Genomic DNA, 17645 nt, shown 5'->3' on the forward strand with positions numbered 1-17645 from the left:
GGCAAGACACTATTGAGGGGTCTTTCGGGGTTCCATTTGAAGGGGTGCTGTATAAAATTTTTTACAGCACAGAGGAAGTGAGGTGCTTCCTTTGCAAGAACCTGGGGCACACTCGCCAGAGTTGCCCCAAAGGGCAAATTAAGACCACAGCCCCTGTTCCTGCTCCCAGTGCCTCAAATAAAACATCTTATCCTGCTGGGACTATTTCAGCAGGGTCCTCAAAGGGGATATCTCCTTCACTAAAGGAGGTGGCTGTTACACAACCCACCTCTACAACATCCAAACCTCCTCCTTCTTCACTGAAGACATCTAAGGCTGCAGCATGTCTTACAATTGCGGCAAAAGAGAAGGGGGGAAAACATGTCAAAGCTTCCCCCAGGGTCACAGTTGTTCCTACCACAAAAAAGTGTACCCCTGTTATGGGCACCCCTGAAGGTGTGGGGGTACCCATGATTGCAACACCTGGTGGGGTTGGGGCAGATAGTGGCCTTTCCTCTTCAGATGCCAAGAAAAAGAGGAAATTTAAATCAAACTGGCTGGTACCTGAGGAATGGGCATCAGTGGTTAATGATGGAGCACCCCCATCCAAGGGTAAAAAGGGCAGCAAAACTTCTGCTCCTCATGTGGTGACATTGTCTGGCCCAACTGTTGGTCACGATCAACCTGTGTCAGACCATGCACTCTTGCCTCCAGACCAGGTGGGGAATAATGAGGTTAATGGTCTGCATGGCCTTGAACATGGCAGTGTTGGTTTCCCCACAGAGTCAGGGGTGCAGTATCTGCCTCAAAATCATTTGGAAGATCTTCCCTTGGAGTGTAAAGAGATACCTAATGAGACTCCTGCAGAGTGGGCAGTCAGTGTTCCTGAGGTGCTGATATTTGGCAAATGCAACCAGCCTCAGTTTTTAGTGCCTCAGGGTATTTCACTCCAGGAGGGGGAGAATATTGGGCTAACCCCCATACAGGACCCTGCAGATAAAACTGCTGGGAAGGATGGTGAGGGTGGAGTTGTAAATACGGTGGAGGGTAGCCAGACAACCTCTACTGTTCATGCTAAAATCTCTCCTCCCTTGTCTTCAACTGACCCAAATGTTATTGCCATCCAGAAAGCACAGGAGGTAGTAGAGAGGGCAGAGGCTAACCATCGAGCCTCCAAAGCTCTACCGGTTGCTGGGGAGCTAATTAGTTCTGTTGCTCCTGTGTCAAACACTTCCAAATGTGTTTCAAGTGAAGTTGAGGGAACACCTGAGCCATTGCAGGGTCTCCAGAAAAGTGATTCTGATACTTTTCCTGTAACAACTTGTGGAGAGATTCTCAAAGCTCTAGTGGAGAGGGGAGATTATCAATCCCTTAGCCAGGAAGAGCTCATGGATGAGGGGAACATCGAAGAGGAGGTTGACATAGGAGTGGCAAATCCTTCTACCCCAATCATCCCTGCTGAGGAACTCAAAAAGTTTCTTGAGAGCACCCTTGGTGTTAAATTAGAGAAGAAGATGCACATGGCTCTGGAGAAGTGGCATGATTTGCCTTTAGTTATCAATTCTGTGAGACAATACATTAAGGTCATAAAAGAGGCCAAGAACTATGGAACAGCGGAATATCTCCGTATAATGAAGTTTCACAAAAAATGTTTGTCTCATCAGACCTTGATGAAGGTTAAAGCACTTCCTAAGACTCAGTAATGGCCTTGAGTATAAGCACACTTAATACTAATGGCTGTCGGAATCCTTTCCGAATGTTTCAGGTACTCTCCTTTCTTCGTCAAGGAGGGTACTCTGTGAGTTTCCTCCAAGAGACCCACACCACTCCAGAGCTTGAAGCAAGCTGGAATCTGGAGTGGAAGGGAAGGGTCTTTTTTAATCACCTCACTTGGACATCATGCGGGGTGGTGACCCTTTTCTCAGATTCCTTCCAGCCAGAGGTCCTGAATGCTACCTCTGTCATCCCTGGCCGTCTATTGCATCTTCGGGTCCGGGAGTCAGGTAGAACATATAATCTAATGAATGTGTATGCTCCTACTACCGGACCAGAGAGGGCACGGTTCTTTGAAAGTTTGTCAGCCTACATGGAGACAATTGACTCTGATGAAGCCTTGATTATAGGGGGTGATTTTAATTACACCCTTGATGCTCGAGATCGCAATGTACCCAAGAAAAGAGACTCGTCTGAGTCCGTTTTGCGAGAACTAATTGCTCATTTCTCCTTGGTTGATGTCTGGAGAGAACAGAACCCAGAGACGGTTGCTTTTACCTATGTCAGGGTGAGAGATGGTCATGTTTCTCAATCCCGGATTGATAGGATATATATATCGAGCCATCTCATGTCACGAGCCCAGTCGAGCACCATTAGATTGGCACCATTCTCAGACCATAATTGTGTATCCCTGAGAATGTCAATCGCACCATCTCTGCCAAAAGCTGCTTACTGGCACTTTAACAACAGTTTATTAGAAGATGAGGGTTTTGCAAAGTCAGTCCGGGATACATGGAGAGGCTGGAGGGCCTTTCAGGATGAATTTGCCACATTGAACCAGTGGTGGGATGTAGGCAAGGTTCACCTAAAGCTCTTGTGTCAAGAGTATACCAAAAGTGTGAGCGGGCAGCGCAATGCAGAGATTGAGGCACTGAATGGGGAGGTGCTTGATCTTGAGCAAAGGCTATCAGGCTCTGAAGACCAAGCCCTTCAGTGTGAATATCTAGAAAGGAAAGAAGCGCTGCGTAACATGGAACAACGACAGGCTCGTGGTGCCTTTGTGCGAAGCCGGATGCAGTTACTTTGTGATATGGATCGTGGTTCCCGATTCTTCTATGCTCTGGAGAAGAAGAAGGGGAACCGAAAACAAATCACATGCCTTTTTGCGGAGGATGGAACCCCCCTTGAGGATCCGGAGGCTATCCGGGACAGAGCCCGGTCCTTCTATCAAAACCTTTTTTCTCCAGATCCCATCTCTCCAGATGCCTGTGAGGAGCTATGGGATGGGCTTCCAGTGGTCAGTGAGAGGAGAAAAGAGAGGTTGGAAACACCAATCACTCTAGAGGAACTCTCTCAAGCACTCCGTTTAATGCCCCACAATAAATCTCCTGGGCTTGACGGACTGACCATAGAGTTCTTCCAGTTCTTTTGGGATACTCTGGGCCCTGATTTCCATAGGGTCCTAACTGAGGCCTTCAAGAAAGGTGAGTTGCCACTTTCGTGTCGTCGAGCAGTGTTATCACTACTTCCTAAGAAGGGGGATCTCCGTCTTATTAAGAACTGGAGACCAGTCTCACTGCTTAGCACAGACTATAAGATCGTGGCCAAAGCTATCTCACTTAGGCTCAAATCTGTGCTGGCAGAGGTGATTCATCCTGACCAGTCCTATACAGTCCCCGGTCGGACAATTTTTGATAATGTCTTTTTAATCCGAGACTTACTACATTTTGCGAGAAGGACTGGTCTATCTCTTGCTTTTCTCTCTCTGGATCAAGAGAAGGCATTTGACAGGGTGGATCACCAATATCTTATAGGCACTCTGCAAGCCTATAGCTTTGGCCCACAGTTTGTGGGCTACCTGAAAACAATGTATGCCTCTGCAGAGTGTTTAGTTAAAATCAACTGGTCTCTGACTGCACCTCTGGCCTTTGGACGAGGAGTTCGGCAAGGATGCCCCTTGTCGGGACAACTGTACTCGCTGGCCATTGAGCCCTTCCTGTGTCTCTTAAGGAAAAGGCTCACGGGACTGGTGCTCAAAGAACCTGACATGAGGGTGGTTCTCTCAGCCTACGCTGATGATGTAATTCTTGTGGCCCAGGACCTAGTTGATCTTGAGCGGGCACAAGAGTGTCAAGAAGTCTACGCTGCTGCCTCATCTGCCCGGATCAACTGGTCCAAGAGCTCAGGCCTTCTGGAGGGTTCTCTAAAGGTGGATTTCCTGCCTCCTGCTTTTCGTGACATCTCGTGGGAGAGTAAAATCATTAAATATTTAGGCGTCTACCTATCAGCTGAGGAGTATCCTGTCTCACAGAATTTCATTGAACTTGAGGAATGTGTTCTAACGCGCCTTGGAAAGTGGAAGGGTTTTGCTAAAGTACTTTCTATGAGGGGGAGAGCTTTGGTGATTAATCAGCTGGTGGCCTCTCAGATCTGGTACCGGCTGATATGTCTTAGCCCAACCCAAGAATTCATTGCTAAGATCCAGAGAAGGTTACTGGACTTTCTCTGGATAGGAAAGCATTGGGTTTCTGCAGGTGTCTCAAGCCTCCCGTTGAAAGAGGGAGGGCAGGGAGTCGTGTGTATACGTTCTCAAGTGCACACCTTCCGTCTCCAGCAAATACAGAGATACTTGTATGCAGATCCTTCTCCACAGTGGTGTACTCTAGCATCGAGTTTTTATCGCCAGGTACGAAATATGGGATATGACCGGCAATTGTTTATAATTGAACCTGAGGGTTTCCTAAGAAACCTTTCAACCCTGCCGGCTTACTACCAAGACACGCTAAAAACCTGGAGCATGGTATCCGTGTTAAGGCAAGGAGCCATTGAAGGGGAAGACATTCTAAATGAGCCCCTACTTTACAATCCATCTTTTAAGACTAGGATGTTAGAATCCATCAGCATCCGACGTCGCCTTTGCCAGGCTCGGTTAACCAGAGTTGGAGATCTCCTGGATTTTGAGAAATCAGATTGGGTGGACTCTCAAGCAGTTATGCAACGCATGGGATTCCTCACCACTAGGGTTCCACACCGTCTTCTCAAGGAAATCAAGGACACAATCTCTCCTGATTCTCACACCTTCATTGATGGGGTTTTACATTCTGGAGAGCCACGTCCACCTTGGAACTCCTCACCTCCAGACATAATAATAGCACCTAAAACCCGTCAATCCCCCCAAGCACCTCCTTCCCCCAACTTGAGCCAGTTGGAGAATTTTCCATTGACACGCTTTCATGATATAACAAGAAAGCTGTTGTACTCTCTAATGCTTCACACTGTACACTTCCTTGCCCTCATCTCCCGATATGATACCATCTGGAGACGTGTGCTTAATGAGGGTGAAAGACCTCAGTGGCAAGCTCTTTATTCCAGTTTGGTGCCTAGACCAACTGGAGACTTGAGTTGGAAAGTGCTGCATGGTGCATTGAGCACAGGAGAGTATTTAGCTCGTTTTACAGACTCCCCAGCTGCTTGTCCATTCTGTGGCAAAGGAGAGTCTGTGTTTCATGCTTATTTTACGTGTGCCAGACTGCAACCTCTATTGGCTCTTTTGAGGAAGCTTTACCTGCAGTTCTGGTTACACTTTTCCCCTCATGTTTATATTTTTGGACGCCCAGTATCCCGGGACAATAAAGAGAAAGACCTTCTCTCCAACTTGCTCCTGGCTTTAGCTAAATTAGTCATCCATAAATCTAGAAAGCAATGTTTGGAAGGTGGGAATCCTCTGCCAGCAGAGGTCTTGTTCCGAGTGCTGGTGCGTTCCCGCATCCAAGCAGAGTACACCCAAGCAGTGTTTACTGGTCGGTTGAAAGAATTTGCTGACCAGTGGGCAATAGATGGGGTACTTTGCTCAGTATCCCCAGACCTGGTTTCTGTTCAGACAATTCTCACACTCCATATTTAAGTGCACTTTAATTTAAGTGACAGTTGTATTTTAATCAGTTAATCATCTCCTTTGAGATGTGATTAACTTTGGTGAGCAATCACTCACCTGCAATTTGAATAATATATCAGCTAATGAAAAATCAACACATTGACTGCATTTTTGTGGGGTAAAAACACAGAAATATATGTTTACCCCCCAAACCCATATATTTTTGGAAAGTACACATTCTACTGAATCTAAAATGGGTACCCATGCCTTTCTGCTCCAAACTACTGAGTCGCGAGGCTTTCCCAAAGTTGTCGGTTTTGGTGAAATATCTGAAAATTGCCTCAAAGCTTCAACTTCCCAGCACCATATCACCCATGTGTCATTATGTACTAAGAAAAAGCACCCTAAATATGATTGCCAGGGTTCCTCCAAACAGTTTGGTGGCCATTGTTCATAGGTTTACCAAAGTATCTGGCATTTAGAGACACCAATATGAAGTTAGCACATCCAAATTGTTCAGGACTTTACTTCAGCTACTGAGAAATCAACACATTGACTGCATTTTTTGTGGGGTAAAAACACAGAAATATATGTTTACCCCCCAAAACCCATATATTTTTGGAAAGTACACATTCTACTGAAGCTAAAATGGGTACCCATGCCTTTCTGCTCCAAACTACTGAGTCGCAAGGCTTTCCCAAAATTGTCGGTTTTGGTGAAATATCTGAAAATTGCCTCAAACCTTCAGCTTCCCAGCACCATATCACCCATGTGTCATTATGTACTAAGAAAAAGCACCCTAAATATGATTGCCAGGGTTCCTCTGAACATTTTGGTAGTCATTGTTCATAAGTTTACCAAAGTATCTGGCATTTAGAGGCCCCAAAATGAAGTTAGCGCATACAAACAGTCCCATGGGTAACTTCAGCAAATGAAAGATCAACACATTGACTGCATTTTTGTGGGGTAAAAACACAGAAATATATGTTTACCCCCCAAAACCCATATATTTTTGGAAAGTACACATTCTACCGAATCTAAAATGGGTACCCATGCCTTTCTGCTCCAAACTACTGAGTCGCAAGGCTTTCCCACAATTGTCGGTTTTGGTGAAATATCTGAAAATTGCCTCAAAGCTTCAACTTCTCAGCACCATATCACCCATGTATCGTTACGCACCAAGAAAAAGCACCCTAAATATGATTGCCAGGGTTCCTCCAAACAGTTTGGTGGCCATTGTTCATAGGTTCACCAAAGTATCTGGCATTTAGAGGCCCCAAAATGAAGTTAGTGCATACAAATAGTCCTGTGGGTAACTTCAGCTAATGAAAATCAACACATTGACTGCATTTTTGTGGGGTAAAAACACAGAAATATATGTTTACCCCCCAAACCCATATATTTTTGGAAAGTACACATTCTACTGAATCTAAAATGGGTACCCATGCCTTTCTGCTCCAAACTACTGAGTCGCAAGGCTTTCCCAAAGTTGTCGGTTTTGGTGAAATATCCGAAAATTGCCTCAAAGCTTCAACTTCCCAGCACCATATCACCCATGTGTCATTATGTACTAAGAAAAAGCACCCTAAATATGATTGCCAGGGTTCCTCCAAACAGTTTGGTGGCCATTGTTCATAGGTTTACCAAAGTATCTGGCATTTAGAGGCCCCAAAATGAAGTTAGCGCATACAAATAGTCTTGTGGGTAACTTCATCTAATGAAAAATCAACACATTGACTGCATTTTTGTGGGGTAAAAACACAGAAATATATGTTTACCCCCCAAAACCATATATTTTTGGAAAGTACACATTCTACTGAATCTAAAATGGGTACCCATGCCTTTCTGCTCCAAACTACTGAGTCGCAAGGCTTTCCCAAAGTTGTCGGTTTTGGTGAAATATCTGAAAATTGCCTCAAAGCTTCAACTTCCCAGCACCATATCACCCATGTGTCATTACGTACTAAGAAAAAGCACCCTAAATATGATTGCCAGGGTTCCTCTGAACATTTTGGTGGCCATTGTTCATAAGTTTACCAAAGTATCTGGCATTTAGAGGCCCCAAAATGAAGTTAGCGCATACAAACAGTCCCGTGGGTAACTTCAGCTAATGAAAAATCAACACATTGACTGCATTTTTGTGGGGTAAAAACACAGAAATATATGTTTACCCCCCAAAACCCATATATTTTTGGAAAGTACACATTCTACCGAATCTAAAATGGGTACCCATGCCTTTCTGCTCCAAACTACTGAGTCGCAAGACTTTCCCACATTTGTCGGTTTTGGTGAAATATCTGAAAATTGCCTCAAAGCTTCAACTTCTCAGCACCATATCACCCATGTATCGTTATGCACCAAGAAAAAAAACCCTAAATATGATTGCCAGGGTTCCTCCGAACAGTTTGGTGGCCATTGTTCATAGGTTTACCAAAGTAACTGGCATTTAGGGGCCCCAAAATGAAGTTAGTTCATACAAATAGTCCTGTGGGTAACCAGCTAATGAAAGAGCAACACATTGACTGCATTTTTGTGGGGTAAAAACACAGAAATATATGTTTACCCCACAAACCCATACATTTTTGGAAAGTATACATTCTACAGAATCTAAAATGGGTACCCATGCCTTTCTGCTCCAAACTACTGAGTCGCAAGGCTTTGCCAAATTTGGCGGTTTGGGTGAAATATCTGGAAATTGCCTCAAAGCTTCAACTTTCCAGCATCGTATTGTCCATGTATCATTACCAGCATAAAGCATCCTAAATATAAACATAGGGGTCTACTAAACAGTTTGATGCCCAATGTGCATAGATATACCAAACTATGTGGCGCACAGAGACCCCCAAATGACAACATGTATAGACATTTTCACCGCTGACGCACTGACTGCTGCAATATAACCACCCGGTGTGTGTATTATGCGACATTAGACCACCTAACAGTACAGAGACCCCAGAAAACCATATATTTTCAGAAAGTACACATTCGGACGAATCCAATATGGGTAAATAAGTGTTTCTACTGCAAACTGCCAAACTGCAAAGCAATGCTGAACATAACGGTTTTTATCAAATTTCTGAAAATTGTCACAAAGCTTGAATTTTACCCCATTATATGCCCCACATTTCGTAACTTATCAGCATAAAACATCCTAAATATGAACGCCAGGGGTCTACTGAACACTTTGATGCCCAATATGCATAGATATACCAAACTATGTGGCGCACAGAGACCCCCAAATGACAATAGTGTATATAAATTTTCACAGCTGACGCACTGGCTGCTGCAATATAAGCACCTGGTGTGTGTATTATGCGACATTAGACCCCCCTAACAGTACAGAGACCCCAGAAAACCCTATATTTTCAGAAAGTACACATTCTGACGAATCCAATATGAGTAAATAAGTGTTTCTACTGCAAACTGCCAAACTGCAAAGCAATACTGAACATAACGGTTTTTATCAAATTTCTCAAAATAGTCACAAAGCTTGAATTCTACCCCATTATATGCCACACATTTCGTAACTTATCAGCATAAAACATCCTAAATTTGAACGCCAGGGGTCTACTGAACACTTTGATGCCCAGTATGCATAGATATATCAAACTATGTGGCGCACAGAGCAGGGCCGGACTGGGGGTAAAAAGCAGCCCGGGCAAAAAAATCAAAGCAGCCCACACATAAACATGCAATGGTTTTATACACATACACTCATTGGTAAAACTGCAACCAATAATGTGTATAAAGTGCTGTCTTTCTCACTTAAAGGAAAACCAAACCCTTGCTAATAAAAACCCCCATCCCCAAAGATCCCCCTTTCCTGCTCCCCCCCAGCCTAGGTGGTACCTTTGGTAAATGTCCCTAACTCTTTACTTACCCCTTGGTGCAGATTCAGGGCATCAGAGTTCACGGGCGCCATCTTTTTCTCTTCGGGAAGAGAGTGGCATAATGGTACATGCGCAGTTGGAGCAATCTTCTGTTTCACGACAAGTGCGCATGCGCCGAAAGTCACGGAAATTGCCAAATCGCCGGAAGACCCGTAGATTACGGAAGAGAAGAAGACGGAGCCTGTGAACTCTGATGCCCTGAATCTGCACCAAGGGCTAAGTAAAGAGTTAGGTTAGGGACAGCGCCGTTTCTGTATCCATTGCCGCCTGAGGCGGCTCCAGTAATGCCGCCCCCCCAGCCCGAATTACGCTAGTGCGGAGAGCGCAATTGCGCTCTCTCGCCCTAGTAAAGCCGAATTTCCGGTTCAAAAACCGGAAATTCGGCTCTTAAAGGCACCAGGAGCGGCTTTTTGCTGCCCCTGGAAACCTAGCTGGCGATGCCGCCTGAGGTGAGCGCCTCAGCTCGCCTCATTGGCGGATCGCCCCTGGTTAGGGACCTTTACCAAAGGTACCACCTAGACTGGTACTTTTTTTTCTTTCTCTAAAATGACTCTAAATAGTGCATGGAATAATATACCTTTCTCTCTCAGTTCAGCTGATTCTTGCTCTAGGGTGAAGCCTTACTCCCTCACTGTGCTGTCCTTATCTCTTCGACTATGAAAGTAGTCGGAGAGGAGCCAGCTGCACGTACACCTACGATTAACAGTAAAGCAGGAGCCACTGTGCAGGAGCATTTTTTTTAAGCTTGATCCTGTCAGTCTACCGGACTCGGACTCACTGAGCAGCAAGAAGAGGATTATCAGGAAAAGCTCTTTAAGACTTCTCCAGCTCATTATATGTCTTTAACCGGTTGCTGATCATTAACTACTTGCAAACTCTACCAAACTAGTCAAAATTCTTTTTTTAAGCAGCTTCTATTAGTGTGTGTGACTAGCTTTGAATTGTATATTCCTTCTTTCACATGCTCTGTTTAGTTAAAATCTCCTTACAATCCAAAGCCAGGCACATTTTGAATTCGGGCAATACTGTGTTAATTTTCAGAGCAGCAGCGCATTCCAGGAGGCAGACCAGAAGTTATGAGGGGGGAGCATTGACCTGGCCAGCAACTATCTTCCTTCAAAGACAGAGCAGCCTGTGCAGGAAGAAAAGAAGGAATTTATTTCGAGTAGCGTGTCTCCTACACGGTATGCGCGTCTGTTAGTGTTTGCGCGCTCCCAGGGAGTGAATGGATCCTCACACCTGCTTCCTCCGACGCACCGTGACACAGTTTTCCACGCCCCCTCTTCTCTGGACGGTGGAGGCATCCCTTGGTTAAGGTGTCAGCCACGTCCATTTGCGTGTATGCAGGATTACTCACGGGCAAGTGCAGCGCAGTTTCTAATTAGTATTAACTATCCGGTGCGGCCCACATGAATGAAATATAGAGCGGCCCCTCGGGCATTTGCCCGACCAGAGACATTGCCAGTCCGGGCCTGGCACAGAGACCCCCAAATGACAATAGTGTATATACATTTTCACGGCTGACGCGCTGGCTGCTGCAATATAAGCACCTGGTGTGTGTATTATGCAACATTAGACCCCCCTAACAGTACAGAGACCCCAGAAAACCATATATTTTCAGAAAGTACACATTCTGACGAATCCAATATGGGTAAATAAGTGTTTATACTGCAAACTGTCAAACTGCAAAGCAATGCTGAACATAACGGTTTTTATCAAATTTCTGAAAATCGTCACAAAGCTTGAATTTTACCCCATTATATGCCACACATTTTGTAACGTATCAGCATAAAACATCCTAAATATGAATGCCAGGGGTCTACTGAACACTTTGATGCCCAATATGCATAGATATACCAAACTATGTGGCGCACAGAGACCCCCAAATGACAATAGTGTATATACATTCTCAAGGATGACGCGCTGGCTGCTGCAATATGAGCACCTGGTGTGTGTATTATGCGACATTAGACTCCCCTAACAGTACAGAGACCCCAGAAAACCATATATTTTCAGAAAGTACACATTCTGACGAATCCAATATGGGTAAATAAGTGTTTCTACTGCAAACTGCCAAACTGCAAATCAATGCTGAACGTAACGGTTTTTATCAAATTTCTGAAAATCGTCACAAAGCTTGAATTCTACCCCATTATATGCCACACATTTCGTAACTTATCAGCATAAAACATCCTAAATTTGAACGCCAGGGGTCTACTGAACACTTTGATGCCCAGTATGCATAGATATATCAAACTATGTGGCGCACAGAGACCCCCAAATGACAATAGTGTATATACATTTTCACGGCTGACGCGCTGGCTGCTGCAATATAAGCACCTGGTGTGTGTATTATGCGACATTACACCCCCCTAACAGTACAGAGACCCCAGAAAACCATATATTTTCAGAAAGTACACATTCTGACGAATCCAATATGGGTAAATATGTGTTTCTACTGCAAACTGCCAAACTGCAAAGCAATGCTGAACATAACGGTTTTTATCAAATTTCTGAAAATCGTCAGAAAGATTGAATTTTACCCCATTATATGCCACACATTTCGTAACGTATCAGCATAAAACATCCTAAATATGAATGCCAAGGGTCTACTGAACAGTTTGATGCCCAATATGCATAGATATACCAAACTATGTGGCGCACAGAGACCACCAAATGACAATAGTGTATATACATTTTCACGGCTGACGCGCTGGCTGCTGCAATATAAGCACCTGGTGTGTGTATTATGCGACATTAGACCCCCCTAACAGTACAGAGACCCCAGAAAACCATATATTTTCAGAAAGTACACATTCTGACTAATCCAATATGGGTAAATATGTGTTTCTACTGCAAACTGCCAAACTGCAAAGCAATGCTGAACATAACGGTTTTTATCAAATTTCTGAAAATTGGCAGAAAGCTTGACTTTTACCCCATTATATGCCCCACATTTCGTAACGTATCAGCATAAAACATCCTAAATATGAACACCTGGTGTCTACTGAACACTTTGATGCCCAATATGCATAGATATACCAAACTATGTGGTGCACAGAGACCCCCAAATGGATATATAGTATATAAAATTTACAAGGCAAAACAAAATAAGGCAGTAAAGAGTGAAATGCAAAAAAATCCAATAAAACCACAAAAATCAATGTTTTTTTTTCCAGACTAGTGTTATCGGCCGTCAGAATCACAGTTTGAATATTTTAGCTGGGCCAAACAGGTTCTACGGCTAGAAACAAGTGAACACAACATATGCAGAACTGAAAATGCAATAAAATGGCTAAAAATTCAATAAAATGGCTAAAAATGCACCAAAATACCCAAAATTGCAATATAATCACCGAAATAACATACAAAAGTTATTGCACAGTACGGTTAGCGAATACGCTATTCGTAATGGCAATAAAACATTTTTTTCAGCCAAAAAAAGAGACGATGCGATAAGAAAAAAAAAAAAAAGCCACAATGCCATGTATGTGCGTGTGCGTGTGTACAAATGGTAAATTACATGTTATGTGTGCGTGTGTGCGTGTGCACATGTGTGTAAGTGAAGTGAGTGTAAGTGACCCCCCCCAATCCCCAAAAATGTATGTGTAAGTGTGTGTAAGTGTGAATCTAAGTGTGTATTACTGTAATAAGTGTGTGTTGGTGTGTTTGTGTGTGTAATTGTTGCACTAACCTGAAAAAATCGCTGAAGACTGTTGCAGGCGATCAGGAAGAGCCCCTGGAAGACATCTGCCTCGTGGTTCCTGTCTGTGTGCTGTGGGGGCGGAGATCGACGATCCGGTGCAGGCTGCAGCAGCAGGACACGTAAGTAACACGTGCCTGCTGCTGTTTTTGGGCCCCTGGGCGATCGCGCCCCAGGGGCCACTCGATCCCCTGCTCTGCTCGTTGCCTAGGGGCAGGGGATCGAGCAGGAACGGAGCGAGCGGCTCTAACAGCTGCTCCTCCGCTTCTGAACCCGGAAGTGCTGCAGAACGTAGAATCTACGTTCTGTGGCATTTCAAGTACCTTTGCCACAGAACGTAGATTCTACGATCTGTGGCATTTAAAGGGTTAAAGTACTGCAATTGCCATTTTGTAGGGCCCGTCTCTTCCGCAGTATCTCCTTGAAAGAGAGCAAAAACCTCCAGTGGTATAAGGAATAACACAAGTTTATGAGCTGGCTATAAGGGCTTTCTGGGAGTTGTGGTAGTGTAGCAGCTATGTATAAATGGATTATCAATAATTCAAGCTCTACAGCATATACAGGTATGGGACTTGTTATCCAGAATGCTCGGGACCTGGGGTTTTCCAGATAACGGATCTTTCCATAATTTGTGTCTTCGTGCCTTCAGTCTACTAGAAATTCATTTAAACATTAAATTAAACCCTATAGGCTAGTTTTGCTTCCAATAAGGATTAATTATATCTTAGTTGGGACCAAGTACAAGCTACTGTTTTATTATTACAGAGAAAAAGGAAATCATTTTTAAAAATTTGGATTATTTGGATAAAATGGAATCTATGGGAGACAGCCATTCCGTAATTCGGAGCTTTCTGGATATCGGGTTTCCGGATAAGGGATCCTATACCTGTATATATTCACAACACAGCGATTTGTTGTTTTATATTTAGAATGAATTGGTGAATGAATGAACAAGGTCTGTTTGACAGTAAGTTGGAAGGGCAGGAGGGATCAAGGAAAGAATTTCTGTAAATAAGAGAAATGAGATTTAGCATGAGGGTGTAAAGGAACAAGCAAAGTATACTTGGAGGTGAAGTAGATGGCAGAGCATAGGACAGAGAGAGATTGGGGACTTTTCAGTTTTTCAGGGTGATAGGCTGCAAAAGATCTTAAATTTTTTTTAGGGTACCCGGCTTCCCCCCTACATTTCCTAACATATGGCACACAAACTATACACTGGGCTCATGTGTAGGGCAATATAACAACTGTATTTTCGTTTATTAAGATTCCATGGGCTTGTGTAGTGTAGCGTAACGCTAGCGCAACTTCGCTTTGCTTGCCGAATTAACGCTAGCGAAACTTTGCCATTGTTTGGCGCCCTGGACACAACTTTGCATTTTAGTGAATTAGCGTTGTCCTGGCAAATTTTCGCCTGACGAAGTGTGGCGATGTGAGCTAAGCCGTTGCTGGAGAATTTCCGGAGGTTAGTGAATTTGCCCCGATGTTGGGATTGAAATTGCCAGAATATATGCAGTAGCTAGACTGACTTCACTGTGGGGCAAAGCAACGGTCATTTTAATTCTGGAAACAGCAAGGTCTTGAGCAGTGAGAAGTGGATGGAGGTCACAGGATTGTGTTAAAGGGGTTGTTCACCTTTGTGTTAATTTTTAGTGTGGTGTAGAGAGTGATATTCGGAGACAATTTGCAATTGGTTTTCATTTTTTACAATTTGTGGTTTTTGAGTTATTTAGCTTTTTATGCAGCAGCTCTCCAATTTGCAGTTTCAGCAATCTGTCAGGGTCCAAATTACCCTAGCAACCATGAATCAATTTGAATAAAAGACTGGAATATGAGTAGAAGAGGGTCTAAATAGATATATTAAAAGTTAACTTAAAGGTGAACTCCCCTTTAAGGCTTATATCACATAGTAGACAGTTGCATTTTCAAGCGACAAGCATACAAGTGTGAAATACTGGAGACAATCCCAGCTGTCCGCAATATGAGCAGTTTTTACTTTATGGGGCCAAACAACAAAATATTCCTAAACTCCTAAAGCAAAAATTATTTTTGCACACAAATACAGAAATTCTGAATTATGTGGCATCCCCATGAAGGATCAATATCCTTTTTAAAACTCCAGCAAACATTTTTTGGGCTTATTTGTCAAAAATTTAATTTCTGAGGTTTTATAGTATTTTCTACTTCAAATAAACTCACAATTTAAAAAAAAAGAAAGAATTTATTTATTACAAAATCAGAATATAAAAACTTCGACTAAATACATTTATGAAAAAAACTAGAAAAATTCGAATTTGTGAATTTATAAAAATAAAAAATACCTTAAAAACTCTCAAATAAAAAAAAAGTTGCATTTTGCCTAGGACAAGTCCAATTGACATTGCATTCAAGTTTTTCTGTGTTTTAGAAATACTAAATATTTTTTAGAGTTTTTGAAAATATAATTCGAATTTGTGAGCTTTTGTGCAATAAAATTCAAATTGTGCTAAAAATTCAAATTTGAATGTGGATGAATCATTTCCTTTGTCTCTGGTGCTGATATGTTTAGATATAAACATTAGAAAGAAAAGAAGATAAAGTATACAATTATAGGCTCTAGATATATAAAAGTAAGTGCTGGCCAAAATATTTAAGACTAATTGCCATGTTAAGGCCTCTCAATGTAAATGTATTGGTGTACTAAATATATGTTGCATTTAAGGGGGTGATTTATCAAGGTTCGAATTAGAATTTTTGCTACGATTCAAATTCTTATGCACAAAAACTCACAAAATCAAATTATATTTTCAAATACTCGAATGTCCGGTATTTATTAAGCAAGAAAACACAAATATAAAAAAATTGGCATATAGTGTAAAAGCTGGAGAGTTCATGTAAAAATCAGTTAGAGTTACTGTATGCAAAATTCAAATTTGAGTTTTTGAGTTTGTAAACTCACAAATTCCAGTTTTTAAAGCCTATAAATTCGAAAAAAATAGGTATTTGTGTTTTTTTACATTTGGAGTTTTTCCTTAAACGAACATTCGAGTTTTTTTAAATTGTGAGTTTATTTGAGGTAAAAAAAACCTCACAAATTAGATATTTGATCTGCTCTACGTGTTCTCCAGCAGCAACTTTACTGTACAGTAGGGCCATGCTGCATTAACCTCTTTACTCTAGTAAGATGAGCAGGGAAGCTTTTAAGCCCCAGCATATTATGGTACACCAATGAGGTATATTCTAAAAGCTGGAGAGCAGGTACATAAGGCTGAAATTTGTACATGAAACAAAGATTTAAGAAAAAAAAATTGCCAAAATAAAAGCCAAAGAATGCCAACATGTGGCCTCTAGACATGTCATGTTGGGGATGCTGGAAGGAATCCTCCACCCATAAAATGCAATTCTAAGCACCTTTCCAATCTACATAAGTTACACATTTTCAATGGTTGTAGGGCAGTGCCTACGATAAAAATGCAAGACTGCGGCCATCAAAGGTCCCAAAAATGCTTCTCCATTGGAAATAACTGAAATTGCTACAAAATTGTGCAATTGTGTCAAAATCAACACATCGCTTTGCTCTTCCAAAGTCACCCAGTGTTGCCTTGGGAGGAAACTTCAGACCAGTGTGTAGGTTTTACCGCCAGTGACTTCAGTTATTTCCAATGGAGAAGCATTTTTTGGGAGATTTGTCACCTGCAGTCGTGCATTTTATTGCAAACGACTAATCTCCCCGTTAGTTAATGCCCTTAAAGGTATGTGTAATTGCAACTGGAACTACATTTTTAACAATGTGTTTCCCTGTGTTTCTCTCAATATATATATATATATATATATATATATATATATATATATATATATATATTGTGGTAGAGTGACCACAGTGATGTGGGAAAAGGTGTGTGTTCCCTTTTAGTTCTACATAGTGGGAGAGTTAAGCTTCATGAAAGGTGGTAATAAATGGAAAATGTTTTTTTCTGTTCAAAGACTTTAGATGCAATATAGCTGGGGTAGTCTGGAAGTAACAGGCAACCAGGTCCGGACTGAGAATTAAAATAGGCCCTGGCATTTCAGGTACACAGAGGCCCAAACAGCCCCCACCAGCCCACTAAATACTGACTTTCTATGGCACCTTATAGCAGCCCCTCTGGCATTTGCCAGAACCCACAGATTGCCAGTCCGGGGCTGCAGGCAAACAACATACAGTAGTTTAGCTCACGTATTGGAGCTCACTTTCTACAGGAAGGCTGTCAGGTATTTATTTCTAGTGAGGCTGTTAAGAAGCTCTCTCTGAGCAAGGCACAGAACAGGCCTGTGCGAGGAACTCCCAGACAGACTGAGGGTGCTGCCTGCCAGGGCCGGGCCGCACAGGTGCCCAAGGCAAGCCGGCGGACGCGGCGCCGGCTGAGCCCAAGTGCGCATGCGCAAGGCGGCGCTCGCGTGCGCATGCGCAAGAAAAGCTGCCGTTGTTACTTCTTTTGCGCTTCTGCGCATGCGCGAACTGCCGCGAATG

This window comes from Xenopus laevis, chromosome 9_10S (assembly GCF_017654675.1).
Source record: "Xenopus laevis strain J_2021 chromosome 9_10S, Xenopus_laevis_v10.1, whole genome shotgun sequence".
NCBI lineage: Eukaryota > Metazoa > Chordata > Amphibia > Anura > Pipidae > Xenopus > Xenopus laevis.